This window comes from Cynocephalus volans, chromosome 7 (genome assembly GCF_027409185.1).
Source record: "Cynocephalus volans isolate mCynVol1 chromosome 7, mCynVol1.pri, whole genome shotgun sequence".
NCBI classification, from domain to species: domain Eukaryota; kingdom Metazoa; phylum Chordata; class Mammalia; order Dermoptera; family Cynocephalidae; genus Cynocephalus; species Cynocephalus volans.
Window position 1 is genome coordinate 36,361,041 of NC_084466.1, and position 25,318 is coordinate 36,386,358.

The following is a 25,318-nucleotide window of genomic DNA, read 5'->3' on the forward strand; positions in this document are numbered from 1 at the left end:
TGTCTCATACTAAGATAAAAGGACAAACACACAAAGACATAGATTTGTTTTACAGCATTCTGTATAATAAACAGCAACAAATATGAAAATCCTGAATGCCCAGCAATATGAAATTGGTTAAATTAGGACACAGCCTCAAGAGAGAAAACTAATGAAATTTAAACTCATATCATGAAAAAATGATTGCTTATAAAGAACACTTACTTAAAAAGCAATTTATGACACATTGCATGACGTATGACCCCAGTTTTTACAACTCTATGAGAATGTATCATATAAATAAATATGGAATAAAAATACTTATAGTAAGTATTTCTAAGTGGTGGAATTATAGCCATTTTTAATACTATTTTCTGCCTATATTCTTTAATAACCACAGGTGGATTTTGCACAATGCATATATAAATTAATTAATATAAAAAGAGCAACAGTCAAAAGCAGTCAGAATCCGTAGGTTGTAGCTCAATTTCCTATATGTCTTATATCTAAAGAAGAAAGGAAGAGAAAAACACCAGTTTTTATGCTAGGTAATTTTTCTCAGTGTCTATGCAACCCACACAATTCTTAAATTTAATAATCCTTATTATTCCCTTTTCACCAGTAAGAAATTTGAGGCTCAAAAAGTTCAACTTTGTAGAAAATTACAGAACCATCCACATGCAACAGACACCAAAACCTAAGCATTTTACAAGTAATCATTCAGTAAGAGAGTAACTCAACTACATGGGACACTGAAGTGTTTCTAAACTAAAAAATTAAATTATATCCAATCTACTTAGATTTTTTTTAACCTAAATTAGTGAATCTGACCATGCAATATGCCTTTGTAGTGGAATGAATTATGTCCCCCAAAACTCCCTGAAGCTTGAGTTATGTCCCCCAAGTTTTAGGTACTAGGAACTTAGCACCCACTGTAACTGTAAAGAGGCTGGGAAATCCTATTATGGTAATTGAAAGGTAGGGCCTTGAAGAGGTAATTAAGTTGTAGGACTGTGCAGTAGTAAATGGGTTAAAAATGGTGGTCGGGGTGTGGTTCTGAGGGCTTTAAAAGAAGAGGAGAGTCTGTCTCTCTTGTTCTCTCTGCTCTCTCTGCTTCCACCATCTTGCAATGTGAGCGCCCTGGGTCACTGTTGCCACCACCAGATGGACTTTGGACTTTCCAGCCTCAGAAACTGTAAGCAATAAATTTCATTTTCTTTATAACTTACCCAGTTCCAAGTATTTTGTTATAAGCAACATAAATGGACTGATATAGCCCTCAGAAATAATCCTACACTGCTAAGGGTATAGAAGGTAACAGCAAATAAAAATGATCAATTAATTTTAATTTTCCTGGATAAAAAAAGATGTGTTGAATTAACAAATGATTCTCTCTGTGTGTGTGTGTGCACATGTGCATGCCAAACAGAGACAGAATGAAAATATGCCATTCTAAACTTCATATAATGAAAATTCTCTTTAAATGTTTTAACAGTTTCTCTGGTCATTCTCATGAGCATTATAAAACATTCATAATTTATATACTAACTACCCCAGCCTCAATAACTCAAAAAATCTTGACTAAGTAAAATTTTTAATTAACAATTTCTATATTCATAAAAATTCACCTAAGACCCCTCCTAAAGAACTAAAACAGATGTGGTTCCAAGGGTTTTAAAAGAAGAGGAGAGTGTGCCTTTTTCTCTCTGCTCTCTCTGCTTCCACCATCTTGCAATGTAAGACTGCTGGGTCACTTTTGCCACCACCAGATGCACTTTGAATTTCCTAGCCACAGAAAATGGACGAACCTAGTGCCTGCCATTGAATAAAGGTTTCTAACCAATGAGAGTTAAAGTGAAAGAAGTAGAACTAAACCAGTTCTCGACTACTATCCTTTCCCAGTCTCGGTTCAACGACTCCATTTTTCTCGGTGGGGGCTTAGCGCACCGGAGAAGCGGTGAGCTTCAGGCAGACCTGTGGGCCACTGTCACCACCACCAGATGGACACTGGACTTCCCAGCCTCAGAAACTAGACCCAGACAGCATGGCTAATATATAGATAATAATAATCTATATTTGACTACAAAAGCCCGTATCTTATCTAATATAAAAACACTGGAGAGGCTATTCTTGCTATGTGATTACGTGCATCACCATGGGACTCTGTAGAGTTCCCACCAGAAAGAAGGCCCTCACCAGCTGTGCCCCTGGATCTTAGACTTCCAAGCCTCTCAAACTCACTACTGGGAATAAAGACAATCTGCAGTCCTACTTCAGAAAAGAGCAAATAGAGTATTCCTGCCTGAAGGCCTTGTCAGCACAGATTTCCAATGTTCGCCCTGGATCCTCAGTGTGGTCAACATCGGTTCCAGAAGCAGCCTGAGGCCCATGTCAGATGCAGCTGTCCCAGAATCTAGAGAAATAACCTTTTAAGCAGCAGCAGCAGAGGAACCGGCAGCAGCGGCAGCAGCGGAGGAGCCGGCAGCGGCGTAAGCGGCACTGGCGGTATCGGTGCCAGCAGCACCAGTGGGGGAAGCGGCAGCAGCGGCGGGAGCGGGGGAAGCGGCAGCAACGGAGCCGGGGGCAGCGGCATGGGCAGCAGCATCAGCGGGGGAAGCGGCAGTGGCAGGAGCGACACCCTGAGGTACCGCCCCGTCACCCAGCAGCCCGGCAGAGTCCAAGCTGACCAGACAGGTGGCTCCCCAGAGAGGCCCAAGACCCAAGGTAACCACACACGCATGGGACTAGTGGCCAACTGAGTAGTCACTGAGGTAGCCATACCAAATTGGCAACCCCAGCAACATCTTAGTCAGACAATAGTGTCAAACCTGTGGACTGTGAAACCCCCTGCCACAATGAATAAACATCAAAGAAAAGATACCATAAATATGAAAAATCAAGAAAGTACACCACCCAAAGACAATAAATCTCAAGCTCTAGATCATATAGAACAAGAAGCCTTTGAAATGACTGACAAGGAATTTCGAGTGATAATTCTAAGGAAACTGAATGAGATACAAGAAAACTCAGCTAGATATCACGATGAAACGAGGAAAAGTATACAGGACCTGAAAGAGGAAATGTACAAGGAAATCAATGCCCTGAAAAAAAATGTAGCAGAACTTGCTGAACTGAAGAAGTTATTCAGCGAAATAAAAAACACAACAGAGAGTTTAACCAGCAGGCTTGTCGAAGTTGAAGAGAGAACCTCTGAACTTGAAGATGGGCTGTTTGAAATAACACAAACAGACAAAAAAAGAAAAGAAAAAAGAATCAAAGGCATGGAAGAAAATCTGAGAGAGATATCAGACAACCTTAAGTGCTCAAATATCCGAGTCATGGGTATTCCAGAAGGGGAGGAAAATGGAGATTCCATTGAAAACATATTCAACAAAATAGTGGCAGAAAACTTCCCAGGTATAGGAAAAATCACAGATCTTCAGATCCAGGAAGCTCAACGATCTCCAAATGTATTCAACCCAAAAAGACCTTCTCCAAGACATGTTATAGTCAAATAGGCAAAACTCAAAGACAAAGAGAGAATCTTAAGAGCTGAAAGAGAGAAGCATCAAATCACCTATATGGGAGCCCCAATCAGGCTAACATCAGACTTTTCATCACAAACCCTAAAAGCCAGAAAGGAATGGGATTATATATTCAAAATACTAAAAGACAGAGATTGTCAGCCAAGAATACTCTGCCCTGCAAGGCTATCCTTCCGAAATGAAGGGCAAATAGTATATTTCTCAGACAAACAAAAACTGCGGGAGTTCACCACCACACGACCACCCTTGCAAGAAATTCTCAAGGGAGTACTGGGTTTGGTTCCTGAAAACTAACTACCACTGCCATAAAAACCCAAGAAAAATCTAAACCCACTAGTATAATAAAAATGGCATTCATGAAGAGAAAACAAACAAAAATGCTATCTACAACCTAAGGAACCAACACACAGAAAACAAATAGTAAATCAGAAAGCAAGTAACAAAAGACACCTTACACAACCAAACAATAATCAATAAAATGCTAGGAATAAATCAACACTTTTCAATAACAACTCTTAATGTGAAAAGCTTAAATTCCCCAATCAAAAGACACAAACTGGCTGACTGGATTAAAAAGGAGGACCCAACAATATGCTACCTTCAAAAGACCCACCTCACCCATAAAGACTCACTTAGACTAAGAGTGAAAGGATGAAAAAGGATAGACCACGCAAACAGAAAAGAAAAACAAGCTGGAGTAACTATTCTTATATCTGACAAAGTAGACTTTAAACTAAAAACCATAAAAAGAGACAATGAGGGACACTACTTAATGATAAAAGGACTGATCCATCAAGAAGACATAACAATCATAAATATGTATGCACCCAATGTTGGAGCAGCCAGATTTATAAAACAGACTCTATTAGACCTAAAGAAGGAAATAGACACTAATACCATAATAGCAGGGGACCTGAACACCCCACTGTCAATATTGGACAGATCATCTAGGCAAAGAATCAGCAGAGAAACATAAGATCTAAACAATACTCTAGACCAATTGGAATTGGCAGATATCTACAGAACATTCCACCCAACAACCTCAGAATATTCATTCTTCTCAGCAGCACATGGATCATTCTCCAGGATAGATCACATATTAGGTCACAAATCAAGTCTCAATAAATTCAAAAAAATTGGAATTATCCCATGTATTTTCTCAGACCACAATGGATTAAAACTAGAAATTAATAACAAACGAAACTCTGGAAACTATACAAACAAATGGAAATGAAACAGCATTCTACTAAATGACATATGGGTCCAAGAAGAAATCAAGCAGGAAATCAAAAAATTTATTGAAACTAATGAAAATAATGATACATCATACCAGAACCTGTGGGATACTGCAAAACAAGTATTAAGGGGGAAATTTATTGCATTAAATGCTCACCTCAGAAGAATGGAAAGATGGCAAGTGAACAAACTAACACTTCACCTTAAAGATCTAGAAAAACAAGAACAATCCAAACCTAAAGTTAGCAGACAGAAAGAAATCATTAAGATCAGAGCAGAACTTAACGAAATTAAACCCAAAAAACAATACAAAAGATCAATGAATCAAAAAGTTGGTTTTTTGAAAAGAAAAATAAAATTGACAAACCATTAGCATGGCTAACCCAAAAAAGAAGAGATAAGATTCAAATAACAAAAATTAGAAATGAAAAAGGTGATATTACAACTGATTCATCTGAAATACAAGGAATCATTCAAGACTACTATAAAAAACTATACACCAACAAGTTTGAAAATCTGGAGGAAATGGATAAATTTCTGGACATACACAAGCTCCCAAAACTGAGCCACGAAGATGTAGAAAATCTGAACAGACCAATAACAATAAAGGAGATTGAAGCTGTTATCAGAAAGCTCCCGACAAAGAAAAGCCCAGGACCAGATGGATTCACAGCAGAATTTTACCAAACATTCAAAGAGGAATTGACACCGATTCTTTACAAACTATTCCAAAAGATTGAAACGGACGCAAATCTCCCAAACTCATTCTATGAAGCAAACATCATCATGATACCAAAACCAGGTAAAGATATAACCAAAAAAGAAAACTACAGGCCGATATCCTTAATGAATATAGATGCAAAAATCGTCACTAAAATACTAGCAAACAGAATACAGCAACACATATGTAAAATTATTCACCACGATCAAGTGGGATTCATCCCAGGGATGCAAGGTTGGTTCAACATACACAAATCAATAAATGTGATACACCATATTAATAAAATCAAACACAAGGACCATATGATCATCTCTATAGATGCTGAAAAAGCATTTGATAAAGTACAGCACTCATTCATGACAAAGACCCTGTATAAGTTAGGTATAGAAGGAAAGAATCTCAACATAATCAAAGCCATATATGATAAACTCACTGCCAATATCATCCTGAATGGGGAAAAGCTGAAAGCTTTTCCTTTAAGAACAGGAACTAGACAAGGATGCCCACTCTCACCACTCCTACTCAACATAGTGCTGGAAGTACTAGCCAGAGCAATCAGAGAAGAGAAGGAAATAAAGGGCATCCAGATTGGAAAAGATGAAGTCAAACTGTCCCTGTTTGCAGATGACATGATCCTATATATCGAACAGCCTAAAGCCTCTACAAAAAAACTCTTGGAGGTGATAAATGATTTCAGTACAGTAGTAGGATACAAAAATCAACACACAAAAATCAGTAGCATTTCTATTCACCAATAATGAACATGCAGAAAGGGAAATCAAGAAAGCCTGCCCATTTACAATAGCCACCAAAAAAATAAAATACTTAGGAATTGAGTTAACCAAGGATGTGAAAAATCTCTATAATGAGAACTACAAACCACTGCTGAGAGAAATTAGAGAGGATACAAGAAGATGGAAAGATATCCCATGCTCCTGGATTGGAAGAATCAACATAGTGAAAATGTCCATACTACCCAAAGTGATATACAAATTCAACACAATCCCCATCAAAATTCAAATGACATTTTTCTCAGAAATGGAAAGAACTATCCAGACATTTATATGGAATAACAAAAGACCACACAGAGCCAAGGCAACACTGAGCAAAAAGAATAAAGCTGGAGGCATAACACTACCTGACTTTAAACTATACTACAAAGCTATAATACCCAAAACAATATGGTACTGGCATAAAAACAGACACACTGATCAATGGAATAGAATAGAGAATCCAGAAATCAACCCACACACCTACAGCCATCTGATCTTTGACAAAGGCACCAAGCCTATACACTGGGGAAGAGACTGCCTCTTTAGCAAATGGTGCTGGGAGAACTGGATATCCATATGCAGGAGAATGAAACTAGACCCATACCTTTCACCATACACTAAACTCAACTCAAAATGGATTAAAGAATTAAATATACACCCAGAAACAATTAAACTTCTTAAAGAAAACATAGGAGAGACACTTCAGGAAATAGGACTGGACACAAACTTCATGAATACAACCCCAAAAGCACGGGCAACCAAAGGAAAAATAAATGGGATTATATCAAACTAAAGAGCTTCTGCACAGCAACAGAAACAATTAACAGAGTTAAAAGACAACCAACAGAGTGGGAGAAAATATATGCAAAATATACATCTGACAAAGCATTCATATCCAGAACATACGAGGAACTCAAACAACTTTACAAGGAAAAAACAAGCAACCCAATTAAAAAATGGGCAAGAGAGCTAAGTAGGCATTTCTCTAAGGAAGATATACAAATGGCCAACAGACATATGAAAAAATGCTCAACATCACTCAGCATCTGGGAAATGCAAATCAAAACTACACTGAGATACCATCTCACCCCAGTTAGGATTGCTAAAATCCAAAAGACTCTGAACGATAAATGCTGGCGAGGTTGCGGAGAAAAAGGAACTCTCATACATTGTTGGTGGGACTGCAAAATGGTGCAGCCTCTATGGAAAATGGTATGGAGGTTCCTCAAACAATTGCAGATAGATCTACCATATGACCCAGCTATCCCACTGCTGGGAATATACCCAGAGGAATGGAAATCATCAAGTCGAAGGTATACCTGTTCCCCAATGTTCATTGCAGCACTCTACAATAGCCAAGAGTTGGAACCAGCCCAAATGTCCATCATCGGATGAGTGGATATGGAAAATGTGGTACATCTACACAATGGAATACTACTCAGCTATAAAAACGAATGAAAACTGCCATTTGCAACAACATGGATGGACCTTGAGAGAATTATATTAAGTGAAACGAGTCAGGCACAGAAAGAGAAATACCACATGTTCTCACTTATTGGTGGGAGCTAAAAATAAATAAATAAATTCACACACACACACACACACACACACACACACACACACACACACACACACAAACCAGGGTGGGGGGGGGAGAAGACATAACAACTACAATTCCTTGAAGTTGATAGGACAAGCAAACAGAAAGGACATTGTTGGGAAGGAGGGGGGAGAGGGAGGAGGGAGGAGGGTTTTGGTAATGGGCCACAATAATCAACCACATTGTATATCGACAAAATAAAATTAAGAAAAAACTTTAAAAAATAAAAAAATTTTAAAAAAAGAACTAAAACAAAAAAATAATTCCTAAGAGTTTTACACCAAAAAAAAAAAAAAAAAAAACCATATATTTATAGTAGGGATCTGCAGTCTATATAGGCTACCTCAGCTACATTTCTTGAGGTCACTGCATGACCTCTACATTTCCACCAGGTGAGGCCAGGTCGGGGCCCTGGGGCCAGTATGCGTGTGTGAGAACCCCTGTTCTGCCACTTCCTACCTGTAACTCTGGACAAATAGATTAACCTCTTAGTTTTCGCATCTGTGAACTACAGATTAAAAGTACCCATCTCACAGGGTTACCCTGAGAATTAAATAAGATACTGCATATGACACACTTAGCACTTGCCTGACTCAGAATCATTCACAAACGTTACTTATAATTATTAGCTGTTACTGTCCATCTGTATAATAAAGAAGTTTCATCTTAGCAAACAAATATGTTTTGCCAGATGTAACATCCTTTATTTAATGGAAGAAACTGTTACCACATAAAACTCTATTAAATTATTTTCTATATCCTGAAAACATTGCAAAAATTATAAAGATCTATCAAGGACCTCAAAACATAGTGCAGGCAGTTTGTTTTTTAAAAAATCATATTTTAAAATACGAATGTAATCTTTGTTAAGAATTCAGAATCCTGAAAGAAATTTCAGAATTTTGAGAAAAACTTTATCTAGTAGTTCTAATCTCACATTTCTCTTTAGTTGTTCAATAATTTTGAACCTTACTCATTAGCAAGTTATTTAAGGTGTGACATATTTTAGGTAATGAGGTTGTGATTCATAGGAACCAGAGACCTAGTGTTTCCCACTTAAGTTATCAGTCAACACAAACAGGAGTGATCACTATGTAGTCGAACAGCCACACCTATCCTATAAAAATTATTTTTCCTCTTGCTTGCTCTTTTCCCTACTTTCCTAATGCAGGCAAATAAAATCATTGCCACCCGAAATAATCAGAGGAGACTGAAATAATTAGATCAGGAGTACTGGGGTTTAATCCTGGGCCTATCTCACACTATACACCTCTGATTAAGTCACCACACAGTCCCCTAATTTTTAAAGGGAAAGCAATATATGCCCTATCTTCCTCACAATATATAAATGATGTGTAAAAATATTTGACTCCTCTAGAAAAAAAGGCTGCACACTATAGTCTAGGCTAGAGCTTCTTCCAGCCATGTGTCTCTGTGTGCTGAGCAGCCACCCTGTTGAAAGGAAGCTACCAAGTGACAGGACCGAGCATCTTGAGCAAGACGCTCCCTGTGAAGTTGTAATTAGTCCACCAGTGCATATCAATGGCAGAGCAGCATGCCCAGGGCACACTCCACACAAACACGGCTGCCAAACCTGTCTTACCACCTGCAGCCTCCAGAGAAGCCCTTGATAAGAAATTGTTAAAAGGCAGACTTTTGTGGAAGACAATATCTATTAGCTACGTATATAAGCAATAAATTTCAAGTTCACAAATTTCAAAGAAACCATTTCTTTTGCTAAGAAATGTATTAATAAACAAATGGGAATTATCTTCACACCCTTCACTATTTTGTTTATGGTTTTATTTTAATCCTTTCGCTGAATAAGATTTCCCACCAACATAAGCGATGAGTTTCCACAAAGCTCCATCCCTCAGTTCCAATTCTGACCACATAATCCACGTGACTTAAATCCCAAACATTCTGGGAACTTCTCAAAGACCACTTCATACCAGACTGTTTATCAGCAAAATACCCACTAATGCAAGTCAGCAGGCACTCTTCTCATTTAAATTTTTCAATTCCTTTTTAGCAGCCATTTAACAGGCGTCTAGAATCCCAAAAGCACGCTCTATCATATTTTTGTGAAAATCACCATGCAAAAACAGTATCTGTTTGAGCTTGTTTTCAAAGGGGCTTGGGGGGGGGGGTGGAAATCGATGTTTTCCTACAAAAACTAGGCTGTGAGCTTTAACTGGGCTACAGCTGTTTCCAAATTAAGTTACATACTAATTGACTGATCAGCTACCAGATCACGATATTTAAGACACATGCTTTCGTGCAATCATTCTGACATAAGTAATGCAAAAAACAACAAAACGAAGGAACATTAAACATTAGAAGCCACTGTGGTTGGTACACAGGAACCACATCATGAAACAACTCACAAAAGATAAGTCTGCTTTAATTTTTCATTCAAGGAGATAACTGAGTGTTCTCATATAATGACTTTAAGATGAGATTGCATATATAGGGCATTGTTTCCACAGGGAGAAGCCCCAGGCAGGTACACATCAAGTAGCTGGAAGGCTTTTCTGTCAGTCTCTCAAGCTGTCAATAAATTAAAAACACCCCTCTCTCCTTTCCTTCATTAAACTTCATTTTTGAAGTAACCATTATATGATCCCCATGACTCCACAAAACAGGTCCAATTTTTATAATAAATTCCATGAGATGTCTATATCATTATGTATGATGCAATAACTTTGACAGATCTCATTGGCTACACACGCCAAGAACATAAATGCAAAGATGATGACACACAGTAAACACATTAGGTAAAAACTGAACATAATTTAAACAGAACAAATGTCTATCTCCTACCTCTTTCCTTTCCCAGAGTGAAATTACTGAAAAGGTCATTCATGATGTTAGAGAAGCCAGTTGTTCACAAAAGGATGGGCTCTGCCCTTTCTAAACTACTCTCATAGTGTGCTACCCCACGACCCCCTTCAAAAAAGAACTTGGATTCAGAGAAGCAGAGATGGGAGTCCCAGACTCCTTGGGTAATGAAGATTAAGTCTCCTGACTTCTAAAGGCCTCAGTTTCCTCAGCTGTAAAACAGGAACCCAGATTATGACAGCCAGCACTTACTCTGTCTCCTTTGGGCAAAATCTCTCTTAATCCTCACAGCAACCCTATGTGGCAGGAGCTCTTACCTCCAGTTTATACACGAGGAAACAGTCACAGTAAGCTTACTTGAGCTGAGACCTAGGTCAGTAAGTAGTTCCCTATGTAACAGAGCATTGAGCATCAAATGAGAGTGTCTGCGAAAGTCATGAGTAAACTCTAAAATGTAATTTCTACCTCTTATGCCCTAGCTATCCCAGTCTACACTGCATACTCTCAAGGGCAGGACTATCTTACCCAACCTCTCACCAGCTGAATACGGCTTACACGTACTCATCACTTCAGTTAAATCAAATTTCTACTCTTTCTATAAATAATTGCACTTGGAAGGAAGAACAAGACAAAGAAAGACAAAACTGATGGTTACATTTCAGGTGTATATTGGGGAGAAAGGGGGGTTGGTTGTGTTTTGAAGGAAGAACTTGCCCCTGTTCCTGAAATCACTTTATGAGAGTATTTCAAAAAGCTCATGGAAGAATAAAAAGATAATTTGAATCTTTCCATGAACTTTTTGAAGTACCCTCATGTTAAAGAAACCTTCTACTGCACAGGAGAGAACCCATCCTAGTTTTGTCAATAGCTCAAGAATAAAACCATATAGTCCATGGAAACATGTCACACTAGTGATATACACCTTTATAAAAGGGAATATTGTTGGATGAAACCTTCAAAGTTGAAAGATTGTCACCACTATAGACTTGCTACATGAAAGTTTTTCCAGGTTAAAGAATATGTTAGAATTTAACTGTCCGTTTAAATAATTTGTCTTAATTTTAACTCAGATACAAAGAAAGCACTCATTTATTCATTCATTCAAAAAATCATTTAATGACAACCTACAATACACACACCTGACATGGTGTGTGGCACCAGAAATATGTAAAGTCAAGATGAAGCAATTCTTGGGAATTCCTCTTTAAAAGTCTAACCCTGTTATGAAATGTGTGGTCAAAATAGTATTTTAAGCCTAGGCATCTCTCTAAAATGTGGTTAACCCTCTGAATTACAGCATGCTCTTGGTTAACTTATATTGTATATTCAGCAAATTACATTCCTTTAAGGGGCATAATGCTCAAGTCACTAGCCTCTATTAAGATTTGGCATTGTACTACATAATATTCTGCAGTATACTAATATCATTTGGTAGCAAAACCAAAGCCAACTCACCGACTTCTAAGATAGTGGTGATCAGAATTGCACAGATCAATAAATTCTAAGCGGAATCCAAAAGTCGGACAGTGGTCAAAAATCTAAACATTCTTCCTGCCCCTCTGCCCCCGTTAAGACCTTCATCTCAAAATGAGCCATGTAAATTACACCTCCCACTTCACCTTCTCTTGAAAAAGGGCCAACAAGTCTTCACACCGCCAGGAGGGAAGAGAGGGAAAACAGAAAGCAAGATGCAAAGCTCCAGGCTGTATCTCCAGATAATTAAAAGCCATCTTTATAAACACTCAAAATTCTCACTCAATCATCATTAAGCCAAATGTCAGCTACAATCACATTTTGAGAGCAAAAAAAAAAAAAAAACAAGAATAAGTTTAAATATCATTTCAAGACCAGGAGAAGCAACTTACTTCCCTCTTCCATAACCAACTTTTAGTTTACAGTCTCAAATTATTTTTGCTCCAGGGCTGACAATTTATGTGCAAGGTTTCATCAAGATAACAAAATCCATGACAACCTGAGCACTATTAGCAGCCAGTTCAGTTCACTGAAAACATCACACACAAACATGTGCTCTTTTTTTTTTTTTTTTTTTTTTTCCTTCTATCCCTATATAAAGATGACTGGTAAGGGGATCTTAACCTTTGACTTGGTGTTGTCAGCACCACGCTCTCCCAAGTGAGCCTACTGGCCATCCCTATACAGGGATCCGAACCCGTGGCCTTGGTGTTATCAGCACCACACTCTCCCAAGTGAGCCACAGGCCAGCCCAAACATGTGCTCATTTTACAGCTATACTTTATTCCATTAACAATCACAGAAACTACTTCTAAAGAGTAAATTACATTTTGTCTATAAATATAGGTTCATACTCCAATTTATGTGTTGCAGACACTAAGGAAAATATCTCAAGAGAAAAAAGTCTAGCAAAAGCTTAGTCTAGTGCCCAAACTATTTTTTTCTCTAGATCAAGGAGTTTTTAAATAACTAGCAGACAAGACACAAATAGATGTTCACATCCATTATCAGGATATTTTAAATATAGTTCAAATGCTTAATATAATCATGGGTTCTCAAGAGTCAAATGATGTTGTTTGCAGAAATGTCTTTCACACACATGAGCAAGTCTCAACAATTACCTGCCTACCTGCCTGTGAATTACAGAGAGAGTCATCACTGTGGGAAACCTTCGTTTTGAGAAATAGAGTGTCTATATTTCAGGTGAGAGTCACTACTTATTTTATATGAACTTCAAAATGATAGTTACACTCTTGGTACCTATGATATAGTTTACTATCCAGTGTAAGTCTAGTATTACAGGATGGAGTTGAGATACTCTGTTACAGAGGAATTCCTAAAATGATTCTTGATGGATTCCTACTGTAAACCAACAACAATGTAGTTTTGGTACCCATTTGTCAACCTTCCTTCAATCCAACAATGAATTTCTAGAAAGCAAAGAGATAGCTATGCTTCTATTCCTAGGATATACCCAAGTTAAATGAAAACATACCTCCGCACAAAAACTTGTATAGGTTCATAACAGCATTATTCATACTAGCCAAAAAGAGAAAAAAACCCAATGTTCATCAACTGATGAATAAAATAAACAGAATATAGTATAGCCATGCAATGGAATATTACTGAGCAATAAAGAATAAAGTATTGATACATGCTACAACATGAATGAACCTTGAAAACATTATGCAAAGTGAAAGAAACCAGACATAAAAGACCACATATTATATGGTGCCATTTATATGAAATGCCCGGAATAGGCAAATCCAATAAAACAAAGTAAATAAACAGGTAGCTGTCAGGGGATAGTGAAAGGAGAGAATGAGGAGGGGGTGCTAAAAGTTACAGGGTTTCTTTCGGTGATAAAAATGTTCTAAAATTAGATAGTGGTAATGTCTGAACAATTCTGTGAATATACCAAAAACCAATAAATTGGTCACCTTAAAATGTGAATTGTCTGGTATGTGAATTACATCTCAATAAATCTGTTATTTAAAAAGTCATTGAACTGTACACTTAGAAGTTGTGCATTTTATTCAAATTCAATAAAGATAACTGTTAAAAAGATGGTTACGAATGTCATTTCATACCATCTCATACCCCATATACAAAAGAAGTTCAATGTAAGTTACTCTATTTAAATAATTCCTGTACTCTAAATGCCTGTCCCCCACACAAAAAAGACATATATTTTCACTGGAATAGGCCTTAATTTGCAAAGCAGAATTCCCAGTCCCTCTACCTCACACCCAGAAATATTTTAATATTTAATATTTAAATAAATAAATTATGAGTTTGTGTTTGGTTCCTATATAAGCCCAAATAACTTGTTTTTTCACTGACTTTAGATTTTTGTGATTCAGATCTTTAGTGTCCAAGTACTATCATCATGTGGTAAAATCAATTCATTACAGTATGTTAGTTTGAGGATAATAAAAAAGTCAATATGTTGAAAATGATAAAATATATATAATGATTTAATATTAAATTATTATTGTAAATTATACAATCATAATTTTATATATTTGCATCTATCTTTCTGTTTTTAAGTATAGTATCTTCGCATTATACCTAAACAATTCCTCAGCACTAGGTTTTCTCAAGTGAGTTTATTGTCTTTTTTTGTAATTCACTTTAATTATATGGTTTCAAAGCAGAAAACATACTTCAAGTGTAACAAAGAAGGCCATAGTAAATGGCTTATAGAACTTCCCACTAACTCCCTATTGTGAGTTAATTATACTTCCAACAAAAGAATTGTGAAGAAATCAGTTTTCCTCAACGAACTTGCAAGAACAAAGTTTCTACTAAATTCTTTCTGGGGCCTTAATAGATCTCAACAAAGTTTCTGGTTTATTTATCTAAAAAGTGGATATGCTGATGGCTCCACAATGCATCTACTTATTAGTTTATCCTTGACCAATTGTTCTTGACCATGTAATCATTCTACTTTTATTTATTGGAATTTGTTTAAAGGTTACAAAAGTTGAAGCACTGAGAATAATTGTTTTAAACACTATTCTGGTGTATTGAGACATATGAAAGACCAATAAGCGTGCTCCCTTGCAGGATGACAAAAGGAAGGAAGACTGCCCATACAAATGAATGAGTTTGTTTTTTCCAAAAAATATTGGTGAACTCACTTTCAGGAAGTCCAACAGTGTGGATGGCACACTCTGCCCCGACTGCACCATCTCCTCACGTCTGTCCATGACGTTCATATCACTACATGGCAAAAGTGTCTTTGCATTCCTGGCTCCCCTACTGACCTAAATTCATAAGGGAGGTAGAACAGCTCACAGGCTGATTCCAGTCTGCAGTCAGGTTTGGTTTGGCGCACACAGTATGTTGAAGTTGGGAAATATCAAAGATGTGGATTGCCAGCTTCGCTTTAAAAAAGAAACAGTCTGGCCATGCTGGGCATATGTGACCTCATAGCCACAACTGGCTGCCCCTGAGTTAATGACTGGCTGCTATGCAGAGAACACACTCTCAGGAGAATGACAGTCCCTATGCTTTTCCTTGGCTTACGCCCACCCTGTCTCATATACACCACTTGTCTGGCCCCAGCAGGCATATCAGTTCAGAACACATGGCTTTTTCCTTTGTATCTTCAAGGCCTAGCCTAATGCCTGCCCTGTAGAAAAGAACTCACTTGTCAACTTGGAATGCAGTGTGTTGAAGACTCACCTACGGAACTATTAAAAAAAAAATTCAGGTTCTAGGCCTTTTTCTAAGAGATCCTGATTCAAATGGCCTACACTGACACCTAGAAGTCCACCTTTTCCAGAAGTACATTTACTATCTTACTAAGAATGGTCTCTGATAAACACTGTCTCAGTGGAAAGAATTTGAGAAATCTACTAAGTCCTGACTCAACCAACAGGGCTTTTTTAAAATTTTGAACAGGTATCTAGGGTTCCTATGAAACTATTTCCTTATAAGAAAAAGAACTTGTACTAAATCCTCACCTCATCTCACAGTTCTAAACGCTTTGGTTATTTATTGGAAGGCTAAGGAAACCAAGCCTGAAATCAGTTCCTGTTCTCTGCTACCACCTGCTGGCGTATTCTTGGTACTGCAGAGGTCGAAACTAGCTTCAGGACAACTGTCCTCCCCTATTTTTAATGGCTAGATCTAGGCAAATAAAAATACAACGAAAACAGCTCTTTTCAAAGTCAAAAACATGATATCAAGTTACATTTGGTGAAAAGAAAAAGATTCTGACATAACACCACTAGTCTGTCATCTTTACTAAATCTACAAGAGTTTCTACAAAACTGATTTTGGAACACTCTGATTGAGACTTTTTGTGGAAAATTTTACAGATTAAATTATATAATGTGTTTAACTATAGATTTAACTATAGATTTTGGACCCACCACATGGAACAACTTTCTATGGTATGGTTAAAAAAATTCCAAAATGGAATGATGTGTATTTTTAGAGAAAGTAAATTCCTGACATGGAAAATGTTCAGAAACCAAATATGTAAATTCACTTTGATGGAGCGAGGCTTCTAAGATTCCTCTCAATGCTCTCAATGATTTCTCTCATTGAATAGGGCACCAGGGAGCTCGTGAATATGGGTTCTCTGAGTTTAGGTTATACCTGGATTCTGCTAAGCCTAGAAGTACAGTTCAGAAGGGAGTTAAAAGAGGTAGACAACCAACCATAATAAATTGAAGACCCCTGCCTGGATGTTTATGCAAAATGAGAAGCCTCCACAGCAGGGAGCAGTTGGGTGTGGCAGAGCGTGTGGGAGCAGCAGGGTATGGGTTAGTCTGGAAGCTCCTCAGAGATGATTACTTCACCCTCCTCGAAACTATGAAGTTTGATGCGCCAACCACTCCCTCTTCAAATTCCTCCTGAGTTCACCTGCTAGATGCTCTTCCTCCCGCCTTATAAACTTTGTTCATTCAGGTACAAATTTAGGCAGACAGTCCTAAATGCACAGCTCTGGCCCTGCCCCAAGGCTGCACTCCAGCCTCACAGCCACAGCTCCAGGTGAGCATTTCACCTTGAGCACCCTCCCCTCGCCTCAGCCCAGCGTGTAGGACAGACCTGTCCCTCTCACCCAAGACTGAACTACCACACCTCACTTCTCTACTGAAATCAAGACACCAACATTCTCCCAGCTGCCCAGACTCAAAACACCAGAATGAACCTTCCTTGTCCCTCCAAATCCACGTAATTTTCTCCACCCCAGTTCTAGGCGTCTCCTCTGGTAGACGTAACCCTTCAATATCCTCCTACTGATGGCTCTCCCTTCATCTCACGCGTCTCTACTCTGCTCTTCAGTGCCTGCCTATCATTCCTTAAAAAGCAAAAGCAAAACAGTCTTTCTCACAAAAAAAGCCACTGCTGCAAACCTTCCACAGGTCCATGCAGCCTATACTGTAAGGCCTTCCTACCTACTTTCAACCTTTCACCCCTCAATTCTTACACACAAATCCACCGACACACAAGACTCAATATCCTCAAGACTCCATTCCTCCATCTTAACAACTCAAATGACATCTCTCCACTGTCTTCCCCAAACACTACTGTCTCAGAAAGAGCCCTTCTCCCTCCACATCTTTGGTGACATTGATTTTCCAAGCAACTAAGTCACTAGTGACACCATTCTGCCTCATGTCACCATTATTTGGTCATCTCTTCTGTCCTCGATTGAAACATTATTGAGGTCAGGAATCTCCATAAAGTTTTCACACATTTTTTCCTGCCTTCCCCCACCATATAACATATACAACAGGCATTTGTGATTGATTTTTTTTTAATCTCAAATTCTACTAAAAGGCAAAGCAGTTAAGAGAAAAGAGAAACTGCTGCTCAAGAAATACAGAGAAGCTTTCATTCAGGTTCAGAGGTTAGAGAGCTCGATTCTGGAAAAAGATTTTGACCTTACTTAAAAAAGGAACAAGGAGCTGCTTGCCATCCACAGAAGACAGCCGTGGAAAGCAGGAGGAGGTGGGAGAGCACACCAGCCTCGGTGCCCCTCTGCCTGCCCACCCATGCTCCTCGGCCACGATTCAGAAACAAGAGTCCCCGAGCAGACAGATGGTATGGAGGCTGTGGAAAAACACTCGGAGATCTGGCAGGAAATGAAAGACCTAACAAATGCCTGGAGGGGAGAAGGAAAGGCCTCAAACCAGCATTAACTAATATTTTCCTCCCCAACAGAGAATAATGACAGCTACCCTACATCCTGGAATAGAGGACGGAGTCAGAAGATAGAGGACCTAGAGGAAAGATTCAGTAAAGGTAGGCAGGAGGACCGTGAGTACCACATGAAATAATTATCACCCCAGCCTGAAGCAGAGCCAGATGGCAGCCTCAGACAATGGAGACCACATGGGCGACATGAAATTTTGATGAATTCCTTAATGGATGCACAATGAGAGGCCATATTCCAGAAGCAGGCTAATAACAGAACAAGTGTCAGTGCTATACAAAAGCCTTAAAATTGCCTTCATTATTTACTCACCTGTATTTGTACATTTCTCAATGCGGTTGTTTAATAAGTGCTTTTGCTGATGAGAATGATGATAGTTTATATCACGAATACTAATGTTACTTTTTTGAACCCTAAGCTGTTACTCCAGGCCATTGTATTAATTGTATTACAGAATAAAGGCCAGATAATACAACTACCCACACACTTGACCCAAAATTACAGTTATAGTTATTAAGTGAAACCCATACATGCCAACTTCCCGGCATCTCACCGTGAGGAACTTAGCAAAGTTACTGTTTCTATAACAACATACTCTAAATCCCCAAATGAGCAGACTGATTTACATGGGAGTATGCATAGTGCCGTATGACCTCTGCCTTGTCTAAGGCAAACAAGATGCTTCTGAATTGCTTCACATCTGCCTACAAGCCTTCTTTTTCCATCCAAAGGCAAAATAAGATCGAAGGTCCCCAGTATAATCACTTCTATAAAAGCCTTTAAATAAGTCTCTGAGACAGGTTCTTCTCCAGGAAGACATTGGTTGAGAATGCACAGCCATTTGGTAACTGGAATGAAGTAAACCTCCAGTTTGAAAGAGCTAAAACTTGACTAGATAACCCTGAAGGAACATGTTGTAAGCAAGCACACTGGACCCTAAAGTAACTACAAAATAATTTAGGGAATTGTGGCATTCCTGCGGGTCATGTGTAAATACAGAGGAACTGGATGTCTGTGTCTGTGGATTCAACCAACCACAGACTCAATCAACTGCAGATCAAACATATTCGGTAAAAAGTAAACAATAAAAAATAATGATACAACAATAAAAACAATACAAATAAAAACAATACAGTATAACAACTATTTACATAGCATTTACATTATATTAGATATTATAAGTAGTCTAGAGATGACTTAAAGTATATGGGAAGATATACATAGGTTATATGCAAATACCACACCGTTTTATATCAGGGACTTAGCCTCTGCAGATTTTAGTATCTGCAGGGGTCCTGGGACCAATCCCCCATGGATATCAAAGGACAACCCCCTCAGTTAAGAGACACCAAATGGACTAATGTCCCTGAAATAGCTGGTGTCTGTTGGTTTGTGATGCACTCCACGGAACTAGGGTCTGGGCACTGCAGAGCTAGTACAGATCAAGAACAGTTGAGCAGATCTACCCTACGTGAATCACTGTACATCATATACATGTATTGAAAAAAATGCACTGTACCGCACAAATATGTGCAATTAAAAATAAATTTTAAAAACATTTTCAGGAAAAAAAACAAAAACAAAAACCCTTGAGCAGACTGTCAACAGTTGGGTTTTCCCAGGTAGATGTGAGAGGACAACAGACAAATTTGAAGATACTGTCATGAAAGCAGCTTAGAACTAGCCTGTGCAGACTGCACTACACAGAGGAAGGAAGTAAAGACAGGTTGGTAAGAAGGAAAAAAGTAAGGAGATATTGACTAAGTAGATACAGTCGAAACTGCAAGGTAAGATGGTGGGCAAGCTGCAGAGTAAGATGTTGGGATTTAATAATGCAAAAGCAAAGCCTCTCCAGGAATCCAGTATTAGGACATCAAAGAAAACAGTTGGAATAGAAGTGGAAGTCATAAAGTCAGGAGGTTAGAGAACCTGATAGGCCCTCCAGGTCTACACTGGATTCACCCAGGATGATGGCAGGATTAGGGTGGGAAGGAAAGGAGTCAGAGTGCAAATCTTCCCTGAGTACAGAGGAGTAAATGAGAGATCAGTACAATGATGAAGAGGAGGCACATTGGAGAGTTGAACCAAATGATAGAAGGCACAGATATTTCCATGTGAGTATTCCAGGTTAACTGCCTGGAAGTGGCCACTTCTTTCAGTCCTGAGGAACATAGGGTGTGGGGAATACAGCAAATTCCACTGAGGAAGGTTCAGGAGACATAGAGGGCTGGGTTCCTCTTAAGGCAAAGAGGTAAAGGGAAGGCTTAGGAAATAGGAAAACATTGGAGAACAATTATTCCAGAGGCCAAAGTGGAAAGGTCTGGGAGGAAATGTGGGAACTGGGCAAAGAAGCCAAAGTGCTGAGCGGTATTACTGAAGCTCCTCCATGACGCCAGTGACCGGGCTGACCTGAGTTAGCTGGCTGCAAGAATGGCTCAGCACAATACTAACATTTCCATGCTACGTTTAACAGTAAATAACTTGCAACACTGAGGCACACCAAGGCCATACAAATTCTGCATATTTTCTTATGATAAAGCAGTCTGCATTTTGAAACTAAACTGAACAAACATTCTCTACCCAACACACACCCAAAGACTGAAGGATGAATAACACTTCAAACATGAGGTCACTGGTCTACAAACAGTGAGATAGTTTGGTTATTTCCACATACCTTAAGCAAAGCTAATTTTTTTTTAAACTTTGTAAAAAGTACTTTTCTCAGTCACAGTTTGGCTTAGAGAAATCATCCAGTTTTGCTTGAAGAGTACACTCCCAATGGAATTATCAAAACTTTTCATTTACTAAAATTAAATCTCAAGTTTTAACTGTAATTTAAAATAAATAAAAGTACAAAATATAGACAATCCCTTACATATTCTCTGAAACTTCCTTGAAGCATTATCAGAAAAAGTAGTTGTAATTATTATTCAGCCAATGGAAACAACTGTCCATCCTTCCACTCACCAAGTGTCTGAGTACTTTACGCATTTGCTCAGTACTATGCCATAAGTAATGCAGGAGAAAAAGAACTGATAAACCTAATTTTATTAAAAATCACATCTTAACGTAGGGGTGGGCATACTAGGACCTGTGGGCCAAACCCAGCCAGCTACCTGTTTTTTGTTTGGTTGGTTTTTTTTAATTATTTTAATTTTTTTTATTATTAGCACATTCACTCTTACAAATCATGATATTTCTTTATGCTTTTTACCCTAACTATCACTCTCCAGACCCCTCCCTCCCTCCCCCCATCTCTAGTATCCTTAGGTTTGTTCTCTCCTTCTGAAAGTTCAACATATTGTTGTGGTCTTTTCTTTCTTTCCTTCATTCCTTCCCTCTTCCCTCCCCACCCCTTCCATCCTAGCAGCCAGTTATGAGTGAGAACATGTGCTATTAGCCTGCCACCTGTTCATAAATAAAGTTTTATTTGAACTCAGCCTCCAATGATTTACAATGAGATTTCTTACTACAGTGCAAGAGAGTTGAGTAGTAGTACCAGAGACCTATGGCTCATAAAGCCTGAAATATTTACTATTGTGTCCCTTACAGAAAAAGTTTGCCAACCACCATCACTGACAAATTATCAAGTGCTTTCATTTATTCATTCAAATACATTAGTGCCAAACCTGGTTCTCAGATATATACAAATACACATCAAATACAGCATGCCTTGAAAGATCTTTCAAATAAAGGACAAAACAAAACAAAATATGGACTTGGGCTCCTAATGACAATTTAAGAGGGCATGCGCGAAGGCCCAGTCTAGGCAGATTGAACCAGAGAAGCTCTCTCGGCCCAATGCACACTTTCCACAGAAGGGGTGGTTCAGCACCTTCTCAGCCCTTTAGTGAGATAGGGTTTCTCTTTCCCGCCTCAGCCAAAGTGAGAGAGGTGGGGATGTTCTCCACTGGGAAAATGGACTATGTTCATGATTGCTATATCCAGGAAAATAGCTACAGTTCATGGAAGTATCAACAGGCTAGAAATCCCACCCAAGACCTGAACGTCCTGTGTCCAGGGGGAAATTCTCCCCACACCAGGACTGGAGTAAAGCTCTATCCCACAGCCTGCAGACTTCTGGTTGTGCAGCCAGGCAGGAAAAGGGCATCCTTCTGGAGCTACCTTCTTGCAGACTTTTCTTAAGAAAAGATGTGGAGCGGGCTGCTGCCTCCTGGCCTAAATGAAGTGATATTGTATTGAATTCTGAAGATGAAGCCTTAACTTACAGGAAGATAAAGATCAGATAATTAGAAAAATAAATCTCACATTTCTCTATAGATGGGCCAAAATCTGAAAGAGGCAAATGTCAATTCATACCAAGAGTACCCTTCTAGAATTTCCTTAAATATGTGAAATAAATATTTTAAGAATTGTATAAAAAACATTCCAAACATAAAACCTCAACCTCAAGATTGAGGGGAAAGAAGAAAGCACTAGAAAAGATAAATTGAAGAATGAAGAGAATGCTTGTATGGAACGATCTTTAAATTAAGCCCAGTGGAAGGAGCTTACTCAATATTTTGGAGTCAGTGATAGGTATGAAGAAAAAAGAAAACAGTATTGATAAATCAGGCCTTCAAAAGAGCACAGACCAGGCTGTGGATGAGTGGGATATGGAGAAGGATGTGGAACTCAGCAACCAGCTGGCTACTAGAGAGCTCAGTGTAAAAATTGCCAAAGCTGTTGCCTGCTACAACTTTGTAGAAGCCAAAAAGGATGCTGAAAATTCACAGATTGTTCAAAAAAAGAAATTTGCATGGGGGTTTGACAAAAGAATGGATGAGAAACCAAAACAATATGAGATATATGTATCGTCAGCACATATTGCACATTGTCTTCTTCAATACATTTGCAGGCTCCAGGTGTCAATTTACTGAAAAGGTTTTCCTGCTTGTGTTAAATGTCAGGATATCAATAGAAGGAGAAACAACACGCACACAGAATTTGGGAGCTAATTACCAAGTCTTTTCAATCTTTTTTGAAGGAGTTTATCCTCGTGAGGAGAATGAAATGGAGCTTTCTGTTATTTGTACAAGATTTGTAAGCAGACATGATGGAAATCACAGGATTTTTTACACTGATATAGACCTAGAATATAAAAGCCATTTTAGTTTTCATTTGGTACAGCATAGCCAACGAGTTTCTTGTACCTTAACTTGGTTTAATGGTACTTATTCTGATATTTTGCTTAAGATTGCCATTTGTTTATAAGGAATTGGTCATAAATGCCAAGAAAGCCTCAATTAGTATTGTCTTTACAAATAACTTTAATTACTTTAATGTTATAAAAGTAATTATTAGATCTTTATTGGGAGGCAGTAAAGTTAATATTTCACAGTCACACTGTAAAAGCCATTAATTTTTATATACCTTCAAATAAAGTATTTCAATAAAAAAGTAAAATATATAACAAGTGCTAGATAAAGGTATGTACTCAGGGCTGTAGAATAACTGTGTGGAGAGAAAGAAAAAATTTGAAAGAAAAAAGCCACATTTTATTGAAGTTAACCAGGTAGAGTAAAAGGGGGAAGAAAGGTAGAGTATAAAACAGTTCAAAGAGTCATCACTCTGGAGGCTGTTCTTTCCCACAGATCTCAGTGGTACTCTGAAACATGGAGTTCGATACCCAGTTGTTGAATGAACACTGCCCTCTGATGGCCAGGAAGCACTATTCATCTCCCTCCCCCAGGATTTTCTCCCAAATTACCCAAATTATACTTTGTGCTCCAAACCTTTCCCAAGTCTTTTCCATGCAAAACTTACCCATCCTTAACCCCAGTCACCTAAGACTCTGATCTGACATGATAGCCTAATATTTGTGACAAAATAGATGAAAATAGTCAAGTTTTAACCCTCCCGTAAAATCAGTGGTCACTTTATAGAAACATATCCTGGAAAAAGTCACCAATAATAAATTCATGCAGGCAGAATCTGTGCTGCATCCCTCATTTCTCCATGGGATAACTTCATGGACTGAATGCTGTGTCCCCCCAATATTCATATGTTGAAATCCAAACTAGCCCAACGTAATGGTATGAGAAGGTAGGGCCTTTGCAGGTAATTTAAGTCATAAGTATGGAAACCTGATGAATGGAATTACTGCCTTCTATGGATTGAATTGTGTCCCCCAAAGCTTTATGTATTACAAACTTAACCCCCACTGTGACAGTGTTAAAAGGGTAAGAAATCCTATTATGGTAATTGAAAGGTGGGCCTTGAAGAGGTGATTAGATTGTAAGGACCATGCCATAGTGAATGGATTAACCTATTAATGGTTTAATGGTAGTCATGGGAGTGGTTCTGATGACTTTAAACGGAGAGTGAATGAGAAGGTTAGTCTCTCTCTGCTCCACCATTTTCACAATGTGATACTCTGCCATCACTGACACCACCACCAAGGCCCTCACCAGATGTGTTCCCTGGACTTTGGACTTCCCATTCTCCAAAACTGTAAGCAATAAATATTATTATCTTATAAATCACACAGTTTCAGGTATTTCTGTTATAGGCAATAGAAATGGACCAAGACAGTGCTCTTATAAGAGACCCCAGAGAGCTCTCAAGCTCTCTTTCTGCCATGGGAAGACACAGCTAGAAGTTGCCACCTCTGAACCAGGCAGCAGGCCCTCCCCAGACACCAGATCTTCCGGTGCCTTATCCTGGGCTAACCAGCCTCCAGAACCATGAGAAATAAATGACTTGTTTGAAGCACCCAATCAATGATATTCTGTTATAGCAGCCCAAACTAAGACAATGATTGACTGCACAATGCCTTTTCCTTAATGTTCCTCTGGTTCTTTCACTGCAAGGATTAGTTTTCAGATATTGTTTCCATATATTTCCTAGATCCTCTGTGCACATTCCATTAGTCCGTCATATCTAAAATCTCCTTCAACAAATCCAACTCCAATATATTTTATTTCCTACAGGGGGTAAAAAAAAAGGTAAGATGGGAAATTTTTAGTTTGATTG

At 38.5% G+C, this 25,318-nt stretch overlaps 1 pseudogene; it reads left to right on the forward strand.

Annotated features, from left to right (window-relative positions):
• Positions 1–1,821: 1,821 nt before the first annotated feature.
• On the forward strand, positions 1,822–23,223 carry LOC134381612 (protein FAM204A-like; annotated as a pseudogene).
• Positions 23,224–25,318: the final 2,095 nt, after the last annotated feature.